At 33.7% G+C, this 17,347-nt stretch overlaps 1 long non-coding RNA gene across 1 annotated transcript; it reads left to right on the top strand.

Moving 5' to 3' along the window:
• Positions 1-13,077: 13,077 nt before the first annotated feature.
• LOC142628253 (uncharacterized) lies at positions 13,078-16,933 on the top strand. Its single transcript, XR_012843007.1, has 2 exons — positions 13,078-13,700; positions 14,309-16,933. It is a non-coding gene; the product is annotated as an uncharacterized LOC142628253 (long non-coding RNA).
• Positions 16,934-17,347: the final 414 nt, after the last annotated feature.

Raw genomic sequence — 17,347 nt, forward strand, 5'->3', positions numbered from 1 at the left:
CTTGGTGAGCTAGCCCATATATCAGAGTGGCCACCCTTAATTTTTAATATCTTAACACAAATGTCCACGGGCCCAAACTCCTACCATCCTTTATATAGTGATATGCTCAGTGTGTGGTTGAGTGCATTTCCCAGTCAAGCCTGAACTAGGCCTGAAAGTTCAATATCTAGAAGCTTGGGCTCAGAATTTTTGGCTTGGAATGAGCTACACCTTGTAAATTAAAACTCTTTTAGACTCCTCTAAAGAAAATGTGGAAAACTTTGCAGCAGACTCGTTGACTTTCACTCTACCACCAATCCAAAATACTTTGGAAGAGTGACATTTATCCCATATTCCCTTCACCTCAGTAGCTAAATCAAATGGGTTAAATAAACCTCAAGAGACAAAAGTAACTCCTTTAGGGATGAGCATACATTACTAAAATAAAAAATAAAAAATAAAAAGAATTTGCTGTATACTGCATCTCCATAGATTGTTGTCTAGACTTTAGAGGTAAATAAATAAAGGCCTCTAAAATAGATTGGTTCCAAATTTATTTTATTCAAGAGGTTTGAGTTCCTTTTTTTTTTTTTTTTTTTTTATCAAACAAAACTAACTTCAAATCTTGTGCCATCACCTGACAAATAAAAGCATTTGCAATTTCAGAAGTGGGTCTTGAGAACCAAGAGAAACAGCTAGATTTGATTCCTTTGAAACCGTGAGAGATCCAGGTATTCACCTTCATCTTAGTTCATAAGATAGAGGCCTATAAAGACTGACCCATATAATTGCCCTTTGGACCTCATGCCTTGTAGCATTGGCTTAAAACCACCTTGCTACAACATTTCGGTCATCCTGTTATTTTATTTTTGGGCTCAATAAATATAGAAACTCAACATTTTTCAGTGTAATTAAATTTCAGTGTAATTAATAGTACATAATAATAATAAAATAAACAATAAACACAAATTAAACTGACAAAAATGGTGTAAAAATAGTGTAAAATAGTTTATGACCGTGGCATTACCCTTTTGAGAATATATTAAGAATTAAAAGCTCTTGAAGCAATTCAAACATCCTTTAACCAGATCTTTGAGCGCATTTTTATGGACACCTCAATTGCTTAGGATGGATCATACAATGACAATTCTCGCAGACGGCTTCCCATTATAAAGTCATCCAACAATATCTACAAACATCATAATCATGAACCAGAACAAATGGTACATAAATGATACAACCAAAAAAAAAGATGATATATCATTACTTCCAAGTATATGTACAATATTACTAAGATATGTCACCAAAAACAGGAATGTCATTTCTATCAATTATCTCTCAATTTCCTTGACTATTCCATTCTTTTCTATCTTTGAAAACCCAAATAACATACACAAGGGTATTTCCATTTCCTTTAATCAAAGAAAATGTTTTTAAAAAAAAGTAAGCCAAAAGGAGAATATTAAAAGGTATACTTGTTGGTTGGGGTTACTGGTAAGTGGTTAGGGTCTTCTTTATCTTATCAACATTTTGTTGTGTGTTTCCTCCTTTAGGCAAAAACAGAACCACAGGACAGTGCCATCAAACACACAGCAGCTTGTTCCTCCTCCTTCAACTTCCTCCTCCTCTGGCACCTCTGTTTCTTCATCACTGATGGTAACCTTTGCAGCAAGAAATCATTTCCCAAAGCCATTAATTTTGTCTTCAAAGACTCTCTCAGATTTCTGCCACCATTGCCAACAGATTTAGACGTGGATGTTGATGTGGTGGTTGTGGTTGTGACATTGGAATTGGATTTGGTGGTAGTGGTAGTAGCACGAGCATTTGATCTATTTTTTTTCCTATATGATACATGACTCAAACCCATCATAGAATTCCTCCTCTTTCTGTCCCTGATCCCACAGGCATTACACAGTGACTGAAAAAACAACAAACAAAAAGACCCATTACTCAAAATCACCAACACACATCACAAAATGACAAACAAATAAGACTAATCTCAGATTTTTTTTTTTAATTAAAAAATAAGACTAATCAAATTGGCAAAGTAGTAAATAAATACCCAAAATTCAAACCAATGCAACAGAATTGAAAAACATTCCCCACGTTCCTCAATCACAATGCAAAGACAGTATGGAATATGGATTACTATACTATTGGAGTAATCTTGCAAGATGCCTTTATCCCCCTTTCTTTTCTTTTTTTTCAGGTTAGAAAGCAGAAAACTTATCAATATTGTTGAGTGACCCCGAGGAAAAAAAAAGTTTTTCCACTATTCATTACTTTTTTTTTTTTTTTAATGTAGTTTTTAAATGTTATCAATGATTTTTTAAGGGTTTTCTTTTAAAGAGTTGGTTGTACCATTTTTTTTCCCAATTAATTCAAGCACACATTTGAAATTGAGCAATATTAGAGAAAAAAAATTTCACAAATTGTTAAGCTGACAAGTTATGATTGGAGTAATATCACTTTTAAATAGATTTATCATTAACATTATTTTTAATATGTACTAATCTTAGAAAAATTCACATGAACCCTTGTACAAAAATTTGTGTCACCAAATTTATTGTTTGAAATTTGGTTCAAAGTGCCAGACCCCTTCATTTAGAAATTTGAAGGAAGTTGGTTGCAAAAGAAAAAGAAAATTGAAAGGAAGCTATGATTGAAGGGCCTACGCAGCTATTGAGTCTTATATGGGCTATGGCTACGACTATTTATGGAAGGGACAAAGTGGACTAGAACTTAGTGAGTTAGCCCAAGTATCAAAGTGGTTGAGCCACCCTTTTAATTTGTAATATGTAAACACAAATGTCAATGGGCCCAAACTCCAACCAACCTTTTCATAGTAATATGCTTGGGCACAAGATTTCAGGCTAGGAAAATGTGGAAAACTTTGCAGTAGGCACATTGACGTACAAGCCATTATTCATTCAATCTGCTAGACCAATCCAAATACTTTGGAAGAGTGACTTTATATAATCTCATATTCTCTTCACGTTAATTAGCTAAATCAAACGGATTAAATAAACCACAGGAGACAAAAGTAACCCCTTTAGTGTGGTTATGCCTTGCTTGAGATATAATAGGGCACCTAGGATGAACTTATTACCTAATTCACTACAAAAGTAACGTTTACCATACTGCCTAGAAAGCAAGAAAATTATTATGCAAGAAGTAATCTAGCAAGATGCTTCATCCCTTTTTTTTTCTTTTTCACGCCATAAAGCAGAAAACTTATCAATTTTGTTTAGTGTACCGGGAAAAAAAGGTTTTGCCGCTGTTGTTCCTTTATTTATTTTTGTAGTATTTAAATGTTATTAATGATTTTTTTAAAGTTTTACTGATGTTCATCCTGTACACAAGTTATAGGGTTGGTCATACCATTTTTTTTTTCCAAATTAATTCAAGCGCACTTATGAAATTGAGTAATACTGGAGAAAAAAAATTTCACAACTTGTTAAGATGAAAAGTTATAATTTGAGCAATATCATTTTCAAATTGATTCATCATTAATACTACTTTTATTATGCAGTAATCTTAGAAAAATGGGGTAATTACACATAACCCACTTATGGTTTGGGCGAAAATCACTTTGCCTACCCGTGGTTTGAAAAGTGTCACTTAACCCACCTGTGGTATGTCTTGTTTGTTTTCTGTAACCCACCTCTATTAAAATCAGGGGTAAATAAGTATTTGTGCTCAAATTTTATGTCTCTCTCCTCCAAAAAAAAAAAGACACTAAAACAAGAGAAAATAAGATCAAAAGATGCTATTTGTAAGAATTTAGAAACTTATATCAAGAACTCCAAAAAATCACAAACTATATTTTTGTAACACACTCAAAAGAAAATAACACAAAAGGAAAATTTTCTTCTTCTTTTTCACTTCCATTTCTTTCTTTTAGCTTTTCATTTTCTTTTCAACTTTACTGTGGATGGGTTGGATCTTGTGCAGAATTATTTTTGTTTTTATTTAAATTCTTTCTCCGGCAAAAACAATCCCAGCAACCAAAACTCAAACAAAATTCCGGAAAAAAAAAATCTCAGCAATCACCAAAACTTAAAGCAAACACATGAACCACCACGACACAGATCGCATACCCAAACCTCAACCCACCACTGTACCAAACCTAGCAACCAACGCCACCATGAGACACCGATCTGCCACATCTCCGCCATCACAAGACACCAAGCCTAGCAACCACCACGACACAAATTGCATACCCAAACCACAACCCACCACTGTACCAAACCCAACAACCACCGCCACCACGAGACATCGATCTACCATATCTCTGCCACCACGAGACACCAAGCCTAGCAACCACCACGACACAAATCGCATACCCAAACCACAACCCACCACTGTACCAAACCCAGCAACCAACGCCACCATGAGACATCGATCTGCCACATCTCCGCCACCACGGGACACCAAGCCTCGCAACCACCACGACACAAATCTCATACCCAAACCATAACCCACCACTGTACCAAACCTAGCAACCAGCGCCACCACAAGACACCAAGCCTAGCAACCACCACGACACAGATCGCATATCCAAACTATAACCCACCACTGTACCAAACCCAACAACCAATGCCACCACAAGACACCGATCTGCCACATCTCCACCACCCCAAGCACGCCGATCTCAACACCACGATCTGCCAAATGCCCACATCCCACACCGGTAGACCCACTTTGGTGAAGAGTTCCGAGAATTGAGAGGGAGTTTGACTAAGAAGAGGAAAGAAAGAGTGAGATAAATTTTCACAAAACCCTCCCTTTTCCACCACCCCACACACGCCGATCTCAACACCACGATTTGCCAAACGTCCACGTCCCACGTTGGTAGACCCACTCTGGTGAAAATTTCTGAGAATTGAGAAGGAGTTTGACTGAGAAGAGGAAAGAAAGAGTGAGATAAATTTTCACAAAACCCTCCCTTTTGATCTTATTTTCTCTTGTTTTAGCGTCTTTTTTTTTTTTTGGAGGAGAGAGATATAAAATTTGAGCAAAAATACCTATTTACCCCTGATTTTAACAGAGGTGGGTTACGAAAAACAAACGAAATATATCACAGGTGGGTTAAGTGACACTTTTAAAACCACACTTTTAAAAATACTTATTTGAGCAAAGTGATTTTCGCCCAAACCACAGGTGGGTTATGTGTAATTACCCCTAGAAAAATTCACATCATTATAAAAAATTTGCGTCACCAAATTTATTGTTTGAAATATGGTTAGAAATTTGAAGGAAGCCGTGGGTTTTAGTTAACTTAACCGGTAAAGTCTTGATGGTTGAATAAAAGGTTTGGGGTTTAATACCCGCCTACACCAAAAACCTATTAGTGTTTTGGTCTGATGATAAAGAGCTATCATTAGGAGCAGATGCAACAAGTTTAAACTCTCTTTCTCTTTATATATATATATATATATATATATATATATATATATATATATATATATATATATATATATATATATATATTGAAGGAAGTTTAAAAAAAAAAATTGAAGGAAGTTGGTTTCAAAAGAAAAAGAAATTTGAAAGGAAGTTATGATTGAAGGGCTTACATAGCTATTGAGTCTTATATGGGATGTGGCTACAACTCTTTAGCCCAGAGAGTGAGTAATATGGAAGGGATAAAATGAACTGAAATTTGGTGAGTTAGGCCTAAAAGTTCAATATCCAAAAGCTTTTTAGTCATAGGATTTTTGGCTAGTAATGGGCTACACCTCCTTATAACTTACAACTCTTTTAGAATCTTCTAAGCAATATTTGGAAAATTTTGCAGAAGGCCAATTGACTCTTTATCTGATATTCCCTTTACCTTAGTCCACCTTCTACTAAAGGCCCAACAATAGCCATTCTGGCTCGGTCTAACTCCTCCAGCTCAGAATTGATGGTTATCACTTACAATTTTAGGAGTTCTACATCCATAACATTTTCACAAAAAATCATATGTGGTAAGTTGTTATTAGTTCTAATTTGAATCTACAACTTAAATTACTTTTCTGCACACCTATAGCAACCCACCACTTAAAATTTGTTGTGAAAATGTTGTGGAGATACTCTTGTCTAATTCTCATGCCATATCAGCAAAGTCTATATGTGGTGGGTCATACAAAAGTATAGTTCTTATTTCTCATCATTATTTATTTGGTTAATAAATCACTAATCCATGTGATGCAGAGGCAAATTATGTCATAAAAGTGATTTGATCATGTCATGAATTAATTAGATCAATTTTGATAGACTCCAAAGTTAGTGATTTAAACCTATTCTTAGTTTAGATTTTTCTGGTATCTCTAGTGCCTTTTGTGGCTATAATTTTTTTAAAAAATAAATAAGAAAGAATTTCAGTTCATGCTAATTATTCTTTATCATTAAATTAAGATGTCAATTAATTTTTTGTGTATCAAATCTCTTGTTGGATGACAAATTTTTTTTATTAGTTAAGCTACCTAGAATCTCGTTCATGGCTATAATACTTGATATATAGTTATTTTTCAATATGATGGGAATGAAAAGACAATTTTAACAAAATTGCTGCTATATGTGATCACAAAGTTGCCTTGCTAAAATAACAAAAACAAAAGTTTCCTGTAATGGAGCTTTATCTCAAATTTTATTTTGCTGTATTATAGCATTCGCATCAGTGCTTGTATAATAGAAAAAATATCACATTTGACTCAACATAAACTAAAAATTCACCCACATCAAGTTATGCAAAGTTATATAAAGATACATGGTTTCTACAATAACTATGTAAATTTACATTAACACAACTCATTTTGCATTTAGTTTTTATTATTTCTTTATGTATCTCGGGGACAATAAAAGAGAGTGGATGGTATTGTTATGTGTGAAGAAAGAGAAACAATTATAAAAAATTAAGAAAAATTTTATATTATAATGAAATGTAATGTAAAATAGATAATTTGATATAGAGTATTTTAAAAAAGTGAGTATGTAAAAAAAAAAAAAAAGAAGTATGTCCTTATATTAAAATAAACAAATTTTTTTTGACAAGCTAATGTGATCGAAAGCTCTTACTCCTAGTATTAGATAATGGAGTCCATACATATTAAGCTTGATAATCATGTTATTTTCTGAAGGAAACAAGAAGATCGAGATACTTACTGATCAAAAAATCTGATTAGGCTAATGCTTTCAATATAAATAATTGCATGCTGGGAATATTCTTGACCTTCCCATATAAAAATTACATTATTTGACTAACTGTAATTTGTAAAACACAAGGCTCTATCGAAGGCCCAAAATTGCTTGATATTTCAACTATCACATGTCTGAGTACCATATATAATGATCAAATCCTTGTAATTATGTTAATTGAGTTTAAGGTCGAGTGTTTCTTGCTAAAAAAGAATTACTATTATAATAAGACTGATTTCAAGGCAATGAAAATGATGATGATTACTTGTTTATTAGGCCACCATAAGAATTACTTCTTTTTTAATTACGTAGATCTCTTTGCCTTTGGCACCAATCTTTGGTACTTTGATAAAGTCAATAGTATTAGTATAGCTGTAACAAGAAGTATTGCATATACTCTACAAAGGAAAGGAAGCATCACGTGTGATTACTGATTATGCCTTGCTTGAGATATGTAGCATTAGCAATTTAGCATTACTCCTAATGAAGTAATCTTTTGCAAGATGCAATTGTCCCTTTCTCTTTTTCAAGCCACAAAGCATAAATCTTATATTTATTTCCCTTTTTTATTATTTAAATCTTCTCAATGATTATTTAAGTTTTATTGATGTTCATCCTGCACATTGTGTTATAGGGTTGGATTTAGTTGGGCTCTTTTTATTCTTTGCTAAAAACCCTGATTGGTATCAATTGTATCATTTTCTCCCAATTAATTCCAGTGCACATTTGAAATTGAAAAATTCGGCTTCAAAAAAAATTTTGAATAATTCTATAGTCACAACTTTTTTAGGGGAATGGTTACCTCCTCTCAAAATTTGTTAAGAACACTCACAGTAAAGGAGGTATAGTTGCTATAATACTATTTTAGCAACTAAAACACCAAAATGGAAGCTACAGCAAGGTTGTAAAACACATTGTTTTACTTCTTTTCATTTCAGTCCTCTAAGTTTAGATTTTGTTATTTCAGTCTTTTAAGTTTCATTCATTTTCAATTAAGTCCTTCGTTAACAATATGTTAGTTGCTGCAGTTATCCTACCCAGAAGATACCATTTTTGCCCTTTATTTAATTTTAATTTTATATTTATTAATTTAAAAAACGTTAATTTGAAATAAAAAACCAGAAACAATTGACGTCATCCCTTCCCTCCCATCTCTATAACTCCATTAAAATCTCTCTGTTTGGGTGTGGTGGTCGTTGTCACTCGTGATGGCTAGATTGGGTTTGTCATCGCTACCGCCGCCGCCACCAGTATGGGTTTGTGTGGTTGAGATCTCTGGCTTTGTTGGGTTGTGTGGTTATGGGTTTGTCGAGCTTGTGGCGCTAGTTGTCTGTCGTGGGTCACAGTGGTTGTGTGCAGTTTAATGGGTTTTTGATTTCAATGGTGGGTGGTGTTTTTGTTTTTCTTGTCTTGACTGGTAGTGGTGATGCAATTGAAGTTTTGGGTTTGTGATTTGGTTGTGATTTTGGTGGTTGGGGTTGCAGTTGTGGGTGGCAGTGACGGTGGCATTAGTAGCTGTGGCGGTGGTTGTTGAGTGAGTTACCTTGCTAGTGGGTTGTGGTTGGTGGGTAACTGGTTTTTTTTTTTTCTTCAGAGGCTGTGGCTGGCGGTGTGGGTTTGCTGGTATCCCGATACTACCAATTTTCTTTCTATAGTTTTCTTTTTTTCTATCCAACCAAATCCTAAGTTGGTAACAAATTCTTAATGATTGCACACCAACAATCTTGCCATGAATTTACTGGCATTATTACACTTGCCCATACAAATTCTTAATAAACTCATTGATGATTGGTCATTCTGGTTAGGAATCCTAAAAGCAACATCAAGCATCTCACTGTGATTTCAAAGAATCCTCTTTCTCTTGTGGATCCACATTTTACAGAACAACATCAATGTTGGGCATATGTCCAGCCACTCTCGTTTCTTCAACCAAATTGTCCCAAACTTCTGTAAATCAGTCTGCTCATTTTTGTTATCACCGAAAATAAGACAGTAAGCACTATTCCTCACCAAAAACCCAAATACAACTTGGTTCTTTTATTATTCCTCTGTTACTAATCAATTTTCTAATTTCTGAGGCTTCTTCCCATAAATTGGCAGTGGAGAAAATATTGGATAACAATAGATCAGAATGTACAGATTCGGCGGCTCTAGTTCCCTCTTCTCCCTTTCGATCTCTCTTTCTATCTCCTTCTCCCTCTCGGTCTTCCTTCTCCCTCTCAATCTCTCTCCTTCTCCCTCTCAGTATTGGGTTAGGCTAGGGTATCAGGTGGGCGGGATTGCAATTTTGTGTTCTTTGACTTCTTTCAGATGGGAGGGACGACGTCGATTAATTTCTGGTTTTTTTAAAAAAAAAAAATTTAAATTAACGTTTTTTTTAATAAATAAATAAATAATTAAAAATTAAATAAAGGGCAAAAACGGTATTGTATGGGTGGGATAACGGCAGCAACTAATGGATTGTTAACTGAGGACTTAATTGAGGATGAATAAAACTTAAAGGACTGAAATGACAAAACCTAAACTTAGATGACTGAAATGAAAAGTAGTAAAACTTAGAGTATGAGTTTTGCATTTTAACAAAAAAAAAAACAAAGCTACAGTGGACTGTCAAACATAATAGCTCACCGTAGCTCAAAACTTAAAAAAAAAAAAAAAAAAAAAATTATATCATTCTCTCTTCTCTCCCCTTTAAAATTTTTTTTTTTCTCTTTTTTCTCTTCTCTTTCTTCTCTGACCATCCATTTCTCTCAATTTTTCTCTCTCTTCCTTCCCCAAACTTCTTCTCATTTCTTCTTCTCCATATCTCTGCCTACCTCCTCTTTCTTTCTTTCTTTCTTTCTTTTTTTTTTTTTTTTTAAATTTTTAAATTTTTTTTATTTTTAAGCTATTGCCCAAAATATCACACTCTTTCTTTGATTTTTTTTCTTTCTTTCAATTTTTTTTCTCTTTTGTGGCGGTGATGGGTTTTGTACCAGTTGTGGGTGGCGTGGTTATGGGTTTTGTGGCCAATTGTGGGTGTTGTTGTGATGGGTTTTGTGGCTGGTTGTGGGTGTGGTGGTGATGGGTTTTGTGGGGTTTTTTTTTCTCAGATGGTAGTGATGGTGATCATGGGTCGGTGATGGTGGTTTGTGGGTCGGTGATATATGGGTTGTCTTTCCTTTTCATCGGTGGATCGTGGTGGTGGTAGATGGTGGATTGCGGCTGTGATTTGGTCCGATTTTGGATCGCGGCTGATAATTTTTGGTTTTGTTTGGGTCTTAGCTGATCTGGTGGTTTTTGTTGATTTGGTGGGTTTTGGGTTTTGATTTGGGTTGAGGTTGTGGGTGGTGGTGCTGTGGCAGTGGGTGTGGGTGTGGGCGGTGGTGGCTAGTGGCAGTGGGTTTCTGATGGGGGTGGTGGCTGGCAATGTCTGTTATGGTGAGGGTGGGTTTTGGTTGTATTTGTTTGGAAAGAGAGAAATACACAGAGAAAGAGAGGGGAAGAAAGAGAGAGGAAGAGATGAGGTTGATGATAAAAAAGAATTAAAAAAAATAAAGATATAATATTTTAATGACCTGCTAAAAAATATAAAATCTTTGTTGGAGGGTGAATTACAAAGTGGGTTGTTAAAATAGACAAAATAATGTTTTGAATTGCTAAAATCTAATAGGGTGTTTGGTAAAAGAATTTGAGTAATATTGTTTGTAATTTTTTGAAATACGTGTAGGTGAAAAAATGTGTAGAAATGTAAGTAATGCTATTTAAAATGTGAAAATGTGAGTTTGAGCTTGACTACCAAACACGCCCTAAATTTTTTAGATGCCTTACTATGAATGCTCTAAGGTAGTAAGTTATTTTTAGACCAATATCATTTTCTAATTAACTGTAACATCATTTTTATGATACATTTATCACAACAAACAACATTGATAACTATTTTTTTTATTTAAATATTGTAAATTTTTTTGGATCTTTAGACTTATCATATGCTAAACCCCTTCAAAATAATAAGTTAGAAAGGAAGTTAATAGAAAGTAAGTTAAGTGCAAATATAGAAATTGAGCCTTACATTGGCCATCATTGTTTAGCCGAGAGAGTGAGAAACTATATGGGAGGAGTAAAGTGGGTTGAAAAACTATATGTGAGCCATCACTAATTTGAAACACCTTATTACAAAAATCCACGGCCCAAACTTTGACCACCCTTTCTAAAGTTGAGTGCTTAGTATGCTTGAAAGTTCAATATCAAGAAGGGCACATGATTTTTAGCTAGGAATGACCTATAACTCTTATAAGTTAAAAAAACTCTTTCAATCTCCCTAAGCAAGATGAGGACAATTTAGCAGTAGGCTTATATGAAATTTCCAAAGTATAATTTTGAGAAATTTCCACCTCAAAATTCATCATACGCAAGAGATAGAACTTTATGTGTGTACAAAATCTCATACATAAATGAGAAACTAGCATTTTAGCATGGACAATTTTAGAAAAAATAAAAATCGAAAAAGGAAACAGTAGTAGGAAGTCATGACATGGATAAGTAAGATTAAAAAATATAAAAGATTAGATAAAAGAGAAAGAAAAGTATATAACTCTAAGTTGTTGGCAAGCATAAATATATTTCTTGTTTTTTTTTTTTTGTGTTTTTGTCATTTCTTTGTTTCTTTTTCTTTTGAGTTGGAGAAGAAATATACTTTTTGATACGATAGGATACACTATATATAGTAGAAGTTATTAATGAGTTCTTCATGACATTAGTTCTAACAATATTGAAATTAAGGGTAACTAGGAGGCTTTCCTAGGTGTGTTTTGAAGCCAAAATTGAATTCTTCTTACTGTAAGTATTAATAGTTGCTTTTGCAAATTTGTTCATATATACGCATGTTTTTCTATTACTATTCATAAACAATAAGTTGCTATGCTTGCTTAAATTTTGTCATATAGATATTAAATGTAGTAAATTTTTATTGCACTTGGATTAATACTATATTTTTGTGAGATATTACCACTAAATAGTTTGGTTTATGTTACTATATTCTTGGATCCATGCTTTTATTTAATATCTATTTATAAGTTAATCACATGCAAAATTTCAAAATAATAAGTTTCCATTTACAATTAAATCAATATGGTTAGCCGTTTAGTATATTTAAAAAACCAAAAAAAAAAAAAAAACCATTAGAGTTCTTTATAGATTTGTGAGTTTTTAATGCCTAATCACCTTGATATTCAAAAAGAATAATAGACCACCCTAATACTTGGTAAGTATGATAGTTGTAGAAAATAAAATTATTCCAAATATGGTTTTAGCAAACTATTAATACTTTTTAATGAATGGTAAGAATTGACATAAGCGGAACAAAGTAAATTAAAAAAAAAATTAAAAAAAAAACTTTTTAAGTCAATTGGGGGAAGAATTAAAGACATGGTTGGAACTTTTATTGTTAAAATATTCTTATTATTTATTCTTAACTTTTTAGGTGCATTTCCTTTAAATAAAAAATCATATTTAAATAAAGGAAAAAAAATACAATTTTAAAACATTAGTCTCCCCTGGGTCACGTCCATGCCTCTTACGCTCTGTTTGTTTTAATAATGATGTTTTCTAGAAAATGAGTCATTTTCTAAAAAACATTTTCTATAAAACTATCTCATTTTTCAATGTTTGGTAGCAACTTTAAATAAGTTGAAAAACAACATCTTAACTTCCCTTATTTAGCTTGCTGTGAGATAGAGTTGTTTTTCAAAAAAATTTAATGGAAAACAATCTCTAAAAATAAACCATACTTTTTATATTGACCAAAGATAGTTTTCCTTTGACTTATATTTTTTTATGCTACCAAACATTGAAAAATAAGGAAAACTATCTTTACACAAAGTATTCCATTAAAACGGAGCGTTAAACAATGAGGCCTAAATCCAATTTTCATTCAAAATCCAAACTTCTTTACTTGCTTCTTAGACACAAAATCAAACACCTCATGTGCAAGTGCTGCTGCTCTCACTCACTCACGCCCCAGATTCTGTACACACTCCTCCTTCGTAAACGTTTGATCCCACCCAAAAGAAGCAATCAATCTTTTCTTCAATTGAAAAAAAATCGGTGTTTCACATAAAAATCGAGCAATAAAAAAAATGCTACAAAACTGAAAAGGCAGCAATTCTGAATTCTCACGCCTATTTCTCTTTCTTTGTTTCTTTTCATCTATATATATGATATAAAGATTTGGATTCATCTGACCAGCCTTATTGTATTGAGTCATGCTTTTTATTTTTCTCTAAACAAATTGGATGTTATTTTGTTTGTGACTCTGTGCATGTGATACAAGAAGATGGAGCAACCACAGCAACTTCTACATTTTTCCCATTCAAAGCATCCCTTGGTCTTCATTCTAGACTACAGAGGTGAGTGGGTTGTGAGTGAATGAGTGATTGGGAGTGGCCATTGTGGGGCTGTGGGTGGTATTTCAGTTTGAGGTGTATCCTACCAGTTTGGCGAAAGGTCTTATAATCCTCAAGTCACAATTGCAATGATTATACATAATATACAACAACCAGGTAAAGCTCATAATTTTTTTTTTTTTTTTTGCAGTACATGTATATTATTTTGTTGTAATCATAATTATTAATTATACCCAACTTACAAATTCTTTGAAAGTATATGGAATTGCTTAGAAGTAATTGTTAGTAAAAATGTGAGGCTGGACTTTTCTTCTAATAGACATCGACTATTTTTCTTAATTAATACCCAGTATACCAAAAATAGCAACTTTCATACATTCCAAGTAGAGAGAAATCCTCTTAAATGGAGGTGCAGTTGTGATCATCAATATAGCTCCTGAAATGAAGAAGATAAGTTTCAAAGACATGTGAAATGGAAAGTTATGTATAGTGATATGATGCATTGTTTCATCCATTCTTTGTGTCTATATAGTATTTTTATAACTAGACATAACAAGTGGAATTTAACTGAGATTTTACATTGTGTTTACTCATGATGAAACTAAGAAGCCCACCAGTTGAAAAACATTTTGTAATTCAGCATTGTTTTAATTTTTGCAAATGATGATAGCATGCTATTGTGTAATCTTTTAGTTTTCAATTATATATTTGATTAGTGGCCTCCCAAGGTGCCAAAGCTGATTAAAATTGAAATGCTAGTGCAGCTCATGGATTCATTTTATAAACTCATTATGTTGCAACAATCAGGCTGGAATTAGAGAGTGCTTCAACCGACAATTCCAGTTTTTCAAGTTTGATGTTTGTGGATAACAATGATGGGTAATGGTCATACACTGATTATTATCTAGTTATGTATGTTGGCACTTTTAAGAAGGTGGGTTTGTCTTGATTGAAAAGTCTATCACAGAGGAGTTATGAGGAACAATGGAAGAAGTAGGGGAAACGGTTTGAACATTATCGTTTGAAGTGGAATACTTTGAAGAGAGAACAGAAAAAGCTTATACTGGATCTAAGTAATGCGGTTGATCAACACAAAAATAATAGAACAAGAACTATACTTGTCTTAAGTATTTCTTCTTGGCAGAGTCCTTCAAGTTTGGATGCTATAATAGCTTAGATACTTGAAGGCCAGCTTTGTGGAGAGAGTGGTGAAGATGGGTAGTGATTTGATAAAAACCTTAAAGATAGAGGAGTTGGATAAAAATACAAGAAAAAACAATGTTAAAGAATCTTACTTGCCAATGACTTATAGCTCAATCTTAGTGGTAGATAGATGTCCTTTATGATGCTCCCATAATGAGGCACAGGACCCTGCAGTTGGCTGAGCACATTCATCCACCGCTCACGCTCACTTATCATTTTGTTCCTCAAGGACATACCCATGGACTTGATTGCCAATAGCAGACCACAACATTTCCTAGCACTTGCTCTTGTAACAATAGTAATATATTCTAGCTCAAACTCTATCTCCTGCATTCTATACAAACGAGGTCCAAGCCTCTTCTTCATTCAGAAATACTTCCATGACATTCGGATTCATTTGCCGACACACTTCATTTGCTTACAGTTGGCGTGGCCATCGTCTTGTGGAATCCCCACAATGTCAAAATCAATCTTGTTGGGACAGAAGTTCACAATGGTAGTGTATAAACTGAATGGCATGGTCCTCTAATGCCAGTAGAAACCAAGGGCATGAGATCAGAAATCATAACAATGTCAGCCCAAAAATTAGGACTTGGCATGAGATCATAATAATAGAGACAACTTAAGAATGGAGGCTCAATTCAAGTTTTAAATACTAACAAAGAAAGGCAAGAAAATGGAGAATCATTTTGAAGATGATGGTGGTGAACTTGATTACAGGTATGTTCCTTTTTTGCTTTAAGTGGTTTGTGGGGCATCCAAAATGAAGTTACTGAGCTTACTAGTATTGATTGGCTTGGTATCTAGTAGAAATGTCAAATTGAATGAAGTGAATGTATTATTACGTTGTTAGTTAGCACTTTTTTTAGACCCTTTATTCCTCCATTTTGTGAAGATAGCTTGCAAACTATTATGTGGGCCATTTAAGTCTCAAGGCGTGATATCCAATATGGCCATTTAATTAAGATGACCCATTGGACACAAGGTGTTTGAGGAAATGCCCTTCTTTGGGCTCTTTGGTGATGGGTGATAGCTTATTTTGTTAGCTTGTCAAAGAATTCACAAATAAAGGATCAGCTTGATGGAAGTATTTTGATGGTAACCTTTTTCTACGCTAATACTTGAATTAGGTTGAGATCATATGGATTTTGCTTTTTCTACTTAAAATTACATTAGAAGAGGGCACATGCTAATTTGTGTTGAGATTGACACCGTAAGACGTTTATATGTCCATTAGCTATGGAAATTGAGATATGAAATTGGAACATGTGAGAGATGATTCTTGGGTTCTCTAAGGGGATCTCACAAAGTGAGCATTTACATTGGGAATTGTACTCTTTCGTTGATATAAAATGGCAGTTGTTTGATTAGCTAGAATTTAGATTGCCTCCTGCTAAAAGAAGTTCTTATTTGCTAATAATAACTACAGAATCACATCTTGATGTATTGGTTAGGACTTGTACTCTTTTGAAGGGTGCAACGTGGGATTTTTTTGGGACTGTTCTAAATATGTTAGTAATCCTTTCTCCTGTCAAACTTAAGAATTGATGAATTATTCATACAAATTCTTGCTTAACGGTTGTCTATCTTTTCTAGTCAAGTGTCTTTAATGTTTGATGTAAGTAACAAGATTAAAGTAAGGTCAATGCTTCGTTGGACCTAAATATATTCTAAGCTCTCTTGGTTTTTCAAACTTGGTATAGCAGATTATATGCTATTTTTAAAGGGCATCTACATCATGAAGCTTGAATTACAATCAAAATCTGGGGCCAGCAGTAATTTCATGTATGCAGCAGCTGGGCAGAAAATGCAGCTGCGGCATTGAATATTCTTCAAGGCAGTAGCTAATGAAAGTTGCAGCTGAATTGGGTGATGTTTTTAGTTTCATGTCAGTGTTTTTATTGTAGTTTTGTTGTTTGTAATAATTAGTGCACATGCATGTATTAGGTGATCTATTAATTACTTCGGAAAAAACTAAGAATGTGCTAGTTACAATTGTAACTAATTCTGCTACAGAAGTTAATTACAGCAGTAACCACTTAGCAAGGCTTGTCTGCTTGTGGGGCTAGTAGTATGGATAGCGGTAATTCCAACGTAGGATTTTGCTGGGATTGTTCAAAACATGTTTGCAATCCTCTCTCCTAAACTTAAGAATTGATGAATTATTGATACAAATACTTGCTTAATGGTTGTCTGTCTTTTACCAGTCAAGCGTCTTTAATGTTTCTTGTGAGTGATAAGATTAAACCAAGGTCAATGCTTCTTTGGTCCTAAACATATTCTAAGCTCTTTTGGTTTTTCAAATTTGGTGCGATAGATTATATGCAAATTACAAAAGGCATCATGGCCCATGATGGTTGGTTCTTTTCATTTATTCACGGAAGAAGAACTTTAGACGAAACTATTGAATGGTCAATACAACTTTCTTTGGTTTTTTATTTTATTTTTATTTTTTAATGAGAGATCTTTTCCACGTGGTTTGGGTGATTTTCTCAAAAGCAATAATAGGGTAACACTAATGGAGAAAGGTGGTTTAGTATCTCTCTATAATTGGATGCTATATAAAACATGTATAATAAAAAGGTGCTGGCTTCCTTGTA

The sequence above is a fragment of the Castanea sativa genome, chromosome 3 (assembly GCF_040712315.1).
Source record: "Castanea sativa cultivar Marrone di Chiusa Pesio chromosome 3, ASM4071231v1".
NCBI classification, from domain to species: domain Eukaryota; kingdom Viridiplantae; phylum Streptophyta; class Magnoliopsida; order Fagales; family Fagaceae; genus Castanea; species Castanea sativa.